This window comes from Cornus florida, unplaced genomic scaffold (assembly GCF_030987335.1).
Source record: "Cornus florida cultivar Cherokee Brave unplaced genomic scaffold, ASM3098733v1 CherokeeBrave_3.0.0_Hap2_Chr03, whole genome shotgun sequence".
Classification (NCBI taxonomy): domain Eukaryota; kingdom Viridiplantae; phylum Streptophyta; class Magnoliopsida; order Cornales; family Cornaceae; genus Cornus; species Cornus florida.
In genome coordinates, this window is record NW_026775573.1 from 26,016,628 (window position 1) to 26,024,098 (window position 7,471).

Genomic DNA, 7,471 nt, shown 5'->3' on the forward strand with positions numbered 1-7,471 from the left:
GTCATAGCTAGTTCACTTTCGATGAATAGAATTACCGGTTGATTTTCATTATCGGTAAGTTTATCACTGACTGGTGATGCATGGAGTTGCAGGGTTAGTTTTTGACGATGCTCCAATTTAAACAATGGGTGCAAACAAAAACTAGTGGTACCAAACTAGATGGTACTTCCTGTAGATAGATTTGAAACGCAGATGCAAGAACTGAAGTACACAACACTTAGTTCTTTATTTATCCGGGTGGAAATATGATGCGCTCATGATATGGAGCAGATGTTTGGAGGATAGGCAAGAAGAGGGACGTAGTGATTTTGACACCATTTCTAATATTTGTTAGATGATTGAGCTAGACCATCGGAGATCACTGGATCCTTTCAGCCATTTTCTATACTGCAGTGGAAATGATAGAACATTTTTATGGATTTAGATAAGGGATTTCTAACTATACAAAATGATCTGAATTCTGGTTGGGATATTGATTGATTGATAGATTAAATCAGCTTTATTTGGTCTATTTTGAACTGGTAAGAAATCAGTTTATATTAATAGAGCGGATAATAAGACGGCTTAGATAGATGGAAGTGGTGATTCACACTTTACATTAAGTTTCGTCTGTTGGAAGTAACATGGAAGTGGATGCTCTTAACAACCGATGTGATACTTAAACTTTCGGGTAGTTGTTGAGAAACTAGTTAAATTTATAGCCGATATGTTAATAATACTTGCTATTACCAAGGAAATTAAGGAAGTCAACTTCAAATACTGAAGCTGATCTTAGTGGAGGTGTTACCTTACTCAGATAAAGCTTAAGGTACTGGAGGAGGATTAGAAGTTCTGTAAATAATGTCGGAGTGAATGAGATGTAAAATTTGAAAATTCTTCTCAATGCACTCAGACGATTATAAGGTTCATCAAGATATTGAATATCTGTTCTAATGAACTGGTTGGTGTAAGTATATGTTTAATTGGTATATCTGGATGGGTTGGTTTTAAACTAATGTTATGCGTATGATATGTATGCTATGACTATGTGTAATTTAGTTCATTGTTAAGTTTAAGAATTGGGACATGGTTGAATTGTCAGCATGGTTGATTTGCTAGAGTATAACTAAATATACTTAAGCAGGCATGGTTGATTTGCCAAAGTATAAATAACTATACTTAAGGAGGCATGGTTGAATTGCCTAGGTATAAATAAATATATCCATAACGACATGGTTGATTTGTTAGAGCATAATTTAAGAATTGCTTCGTTAAATTCGTTATTGGCTTTTGGTATTGCATATAAATTAGCATTACCAAATTGTTAGCACTGGATGTATAGGAATTTTGTGCAAGTATCCTATGGAACTTGGAGGAATAGGGATCATTACCTAACTACATATTCGGTACAATTGAGTGGTTGTTAGATACAACCTAGGAGTTGTACAGTGGTAGGGTTTCTTAATGATAGGAACCTTATTTATTGTTAGATGGATTGGATGTGGTGGAGCCTATACACAGAGGCTGAGTCCACTTGAGAAAGGAAATGAATTTTAAAAAGCAAATAATTAAGAGTTTCATGAATTCCGAGGACGGAATTTCTTTTATTAGGGGGGAAGAATGTAATACCCCTAGTTTTAAAAAGGATATAATGGGAATTTAATTTTTATTTTATTGTGTTTTTGGTGCTTACTTGGCTATGTGGCTATGTGATTTCGTGTTAATTGTTTAAATGAATTAATGGTCTAATTTTGTTTAATTTTGAAGTGTGTGCTTATGTGGTTTCATGTATATGTTTTAAATTATGTATTTGTTTACTTGGCTAGTGGTTAATTGTTTAATTGTTTAATTGATTTATTTATTTTAATTGAAGTATATGCTTATGTGGTAATTAAATGTTAAATTAAATGTATTCTTTTTAGTTTTAAACAGAGTTTGGACTTGGATATATACCTTTATACGTCTGTCAAGGGTTTGTTAACCCTATTCACGTATATGGAGAGGCAGAGAGCATTAACAAGGAGGTTTGAGAGAGAATAGAGAGAGCAAAGTTAGGGTTTGGTTAGGGTCAAGGGCTGAACAAAGGAGGAGTAATTGACGCATGCTCGTGGGTTGAACTAGGAGCAACGGAGGTTAGTAAAAGCAATTAAGGTCGCTGGAATTGCTAGAGAAGACGGTTTTAGATTTCTAAATTGAAATCGGAGGCAAGTCTCTATTCTGTCTCTTTCCCTTAAACCTGTGTTCTATGCATGCCTAGGTAGACTCCAGGGGTTTAAGTAATGCTAAAACATATCTGTGATGCATGTTTAAACTGGAATTTGCTTCGTTGTATTAAACTGTTTTGAAAATTCTTAAACCATTTAATTGTATCCTTTTGTATATGTTGTTAAGCCTTGTTTAATTGAGATTGTTGAGGCATGTCGATGTCTTTAAAATAGTTTGGGACATTAATTAAACACTGGAACAAGTATTAAAAGAATTACAGAGGGCCGGGGTATCGCTGGAGGCGAGGAAGACGAAGCAGAAAACGCAGAACGGCTTTAGAGAGTGAGAGAAAAGGCTCCCAAAAGGAGGGAGCCAGTTCCCCCATTCATGAAGCCGGCTCCAAGGAGTATGGAGCTGGCTCTTAGCTCCATAGAGCCTGCTCTCAAATTTAGGGAGCCAGCTCCCATGCCAATGGAGCAGGCTCTCAATTTGTGAGAGCCTGCTCTCACTTGGAATTACGTTTTAACTATTTTTAGGCGTTGTTTGGACTGTACAGGGTGTTTTTACTCTGGTTAAACTGCTTAAATGTTGTAGGGGATTGTTATAGACCTGTAATATTATGGGGAAACATTAATTCATAATTGGACTAAGGAATGGAGCAAAATGAATTTAAGGAAAAACCTGTAGGTTGCATACTGTTTTAGTTAATTAAATTACTTGCTGGAACTTGGAGCTTCTGTTATATATAATTTAATACTGTCTAATTATATCTAAATAGAGTATCAGAATAGATTCTTATTTATAAAATTAAATTTAGACAGTATTAAATTAATTATAAAATTTAACAGAAGTTGCTGGAACTTCTCCAACTTCTCCAGTTCTAATAAAATTTAATACTATCTAAATTTTTCTCCTGTTCTAATTATAGAAATTGAATGTATCAGAATAGTTTCTTATTTATAAAATATTATTCTGAGGATTAAGTTTTGGTTTATCATTTTAGTTTTTTTCAGCAATTTATTTATTCCTTTTTATCATAATTATATTCTATGTTCGTTTATTGCTAATTGGTTTCATATCCTCGGGTAATCGGGCGTGAGCCTGGCCCACCCGCATCCGAAAATCAGGGTGTATCACAAAAACTGTGTCTATCTTTGAATGATCAACTGAAACCCCACGTCTAAGACAACATGTCCCAAAAACTTCACCTCTTGTAGCCAAAATTCACACTTTTTATATTTGGCATACAAACGGTGCTCCCGTAGAAATTGCAACACTATACTCAAATGGATCTCGTGCTCCTCCCGAGTCCGTGAATACACAAAAATGTCATCCACGAAAACTACCACAAACTGGTCTAAGTAATCATGGAAGACACGGTTCATTAGATCCATGAATGTCGCTGGTGCATTAGTCAAACCAAAAGGCATAACAAGGAACTCGTAATGTCTATACCGTGTACAAAACGCTGTCTTTGGGATATCCTCATCCCTAACCTGCAGCTGATAATAGCCTGGCCTCAAGTTAATCTTCGAAAAACAGCAAGCTCCTCTCAACTAGTCAAACAAATCATCTATCCTTGGCAAATGATACTTGTTCTTGATGGTGGCATGATTCAACCTCCGGTAATCAATGCATAACCTCAAAAACCCATCTTTCTTCTTAGTGAACAAGATCGGTACGCCCTACCGTGACACAATCGGTCAAATAAAACATTTCATCCTCAAATCATTAAGCTGCCTTTTTAATTCCTCCAATTCTATCGGTGCCACACGATACGGTGCCAAAGAAATTGGCGTGATACCAGGCACCAAATCAATGGAAAACTCCACCTCTTGATGTGGAGGCAACTCCGTCAAGTCCTCCAAAAACACATCCAGAAAATGGCATACAACCACTGGATAATCAACCCCACAAAACTCAACACCATCATCAGCGAAAAGGCTAGCCAAGAAGAATTGTGACAGCCCTAGTTTTTCAAGCCAGTGCGTCCTATGATGAACCGTAGATTAACCCGATAACAGATCCGAATGCGGAAGCAAAAACATAAACAAGGTCTCTAAGGATATACAACATCCTTAAGACACCAAGGTGACCTTCCGTAAGGCCACGGAACTCAAAGAGAACCAACGCGGAAGAAAAAGATCAGAAAAAGACCGAAAAAAGTCCCCAAGGATAAAATAGTCATTTTACATGGAAGCAACATCATTAAAAATGTACATCATCCCCAAGACACATCCGTGACTTCCCATAAAGTCACAAAACTCAAAAGAAAGCATAGTAGAAGCAACTTGAAAAGAAAACTGGACAAGTTTAGCCTCCAAGGAAAAAATGGTAATTTTTGAAAAGATCTAAGTGCAACCAAGCACACCATTGGATAGAGGACGAAACATTAGTCAATTTAGACTCAAAAATCACCTAAAATGGAGTTCGGATGAAAAAGAAACAATAAAAACAAAAACAGAGTCAAGGCGGCCAAGTAAAGGGCACCAAGGCACCTTATGCGCGTGCGGAGGTCCACCGCGCTCGCCCACGGATGCGCATCACGCTCATTGATGTGCGTGGGAAGGGTGCACGCATGGGAAGGTGCGTCACGCGTATGTACCTGCGTGGCTGAAGTGTGCAGCACCTGCTTGACAGCAGGTGCTAACAGCAACATGTTTTTCAGATTTTCTAGAATTGAGGCTGAATTTGGACCCTTAAAAGAATTTTTTTGCAAAAACACAAAGAAGAAACCCTACTTAAAATCAAGTTTTCTACCCGTCTATGTTGAAAGAAAATTTAAAATGCCTTGTGAAATACCCTAAATGCTGCTGGATCAGTTTAGGTCAAAAATGATGAAAATGCAACTTTGCACCAAGTGTTCATTTGGCTCTAAATGAATTTCTAGGCTAAAATGATTATCCACGCAAACATAATTAATGATTTTAAGTGTGCAGGAATGACCCGTGGGCCCCATAAATTCCCAATGCAAAATTTGACCTATTAAAGCTCAAAAATGCCTAAAAATGGACTATTAAAGGAAATTTGAAACTTAAAATTATAAAATTATTTCAAAAGACCATTTAGCCCTTGTCCACACTTCATGAATGATTAAAGAGATCCTATGGAAGTGTGAAAACCCACGTCACACCACCCATGCAAATGTAGTGACGTTAAAGTATGACATTTTTCTATTTTTCAACAATAAAGCTTAAAAGTAAAAGTGCTTAGAATACAAAATAAATATCATTGGCCCATGGCCTTATCTCATACATGTCAAATACATTATAAAAGGTGTACTTCTGTACACATTACATATTTAGATCCAAATATATAAGTTTTGACATAAAAAGCTACAAATTGCATTTCGTACTAACATTTGCATGAATTATGAACTTCAAATCTACAAATCATCCCAAGTATAATGTGAATCTCGAATCTTGAATCTTGTACCTGAAAAATGTCCCTATTAGGTGGGTGAGTACCATAAAGCTACTCGTAGGAGATGAGCATTCAAAGACCTAACATTTTACTGATTTATTAAGTTGATATAAACCAACTCATACGGTGCATGCCACCTAATGTCTACATCCATGATAAAACTCAAGGAGCATCTTAAACTACCTTAAAGCATTTCTAGCATAAACCACATCATTCATGCAATTAAACAATATAGGAGTATATAGTGTAACGCAACAAGACATAGGTATTCAAAGTTATCAACTTGGAACCTAAAATGCAAAAATAACCGAACCGAATCATGCCACCTAACGTCTATGCTCCAAATGAGTCTAAGGAATCATCCTAGGCTACATTGAACAATTAAAACACAAATTATAATTTCAATGCAATTTAACAAACATTGGAACTTCCAATACAATGCAACAAAATATATATTATCAAAGTTATCCATTTAAAACGTAAAGTACGTAAACAACTAAATATTACAATTTAGTAAAGGTAGAACTTCTAGTATAATGCATCAAGACATAGATTATCAAATTAAACCATTTGAAATTTAAAATGTGGAAAACAACTAAATATAACCATTTAGTATCATTAGAACATCTAATACAATGCATCAAGACATAGATTATCAAAGTTATCAACTTGAAATCTAAAATGTGGAAACAAGAAGTTATCATAATTTAGTGCCATTAACTTGTAATCAAAAGTGAAATCAACAAAGGTGGATACTCGGATATCGATCGGATCAGACCGACACGGGGCTACTTTAGGGCTACTAACCCGTAGGCAGCATACCTTATGTGTGCACTAGACTCATAGGAGGAACTCTTATCCCCCGTACTAGAACCATGTCCTAACCGTAGTCAAACATTTGATATCCCAAGTTGATGAGCACTGAAAAGTGCATATTTAAATACCTTAAGCTTAAGCATTCTAGCACCTTTATCTATCTTACTTTACCGTTTTAGATTGATTTTGTATTATTTCCATTTTCAGGCACTTATCCCGAAAATAAGCTAACTCAGCCAAATAAGAGCTTAATTGAAGCAATTCTGAGATTAAACAAATAAAGGAGCAAAGTAGAGAAAGAAGAAAGCAAATGAAGCCAAAGGTGGGAAGTAGCAAAGTTTGATCGATCCAAGTTCAAGGTTCGATCGATCGAACAATGATCGATCTCAGCACTTCAAGATAGATCCAAGCCTTAGCCCAAAAGCATCAAGTCCAAAAGTTTGATCGATCCAACACCACTCTTTGATCGATCGAACACTTTTGTCCTTATTCAAATGATTGATCCTATCCACAGCTGTACCACCCACTAACCACTTTTGTCCTTTTCCCATAAATATCTCCCAAAATATCTCAGATTTGTCTTTTCCCAAAAAGCTCAGCCAGTTGGATCGATCCAACCTAAGTTCGATAGATCTCAGCCAGTTCGATCGATCCAAGTCCAAGGTTCGATCGATCGAACTTCCTCCAGTGCGAAAAAGTTAAATTTCCAGCTTGTGCAATCCGTCCTCTATCCAATCATTAGCGAATATTCTTTACACGACCCCAGCTCATTTTAGGTGCCACTTGACCTACCTATAAAAGGAATATGATGCACCTTTTTGAGCATATACACAATTCTAGGGTTTATTCTCTTGGAGAGCAAGCTTAGAGGATGAGGAGGCTAGAGACGCTATTGGAGTTCTTTATCAACAAGGAGCAGATTTCAACCATGGAGTTAGCCCTTGAGGGTTAGAGCAACATCACCATAAATGGCTAGACATCCTCTTGGGGCTAGAGTTAGCCCTAAGTATACTTTCTACATCTTAATCTTGTGTATTATTGAGGGATT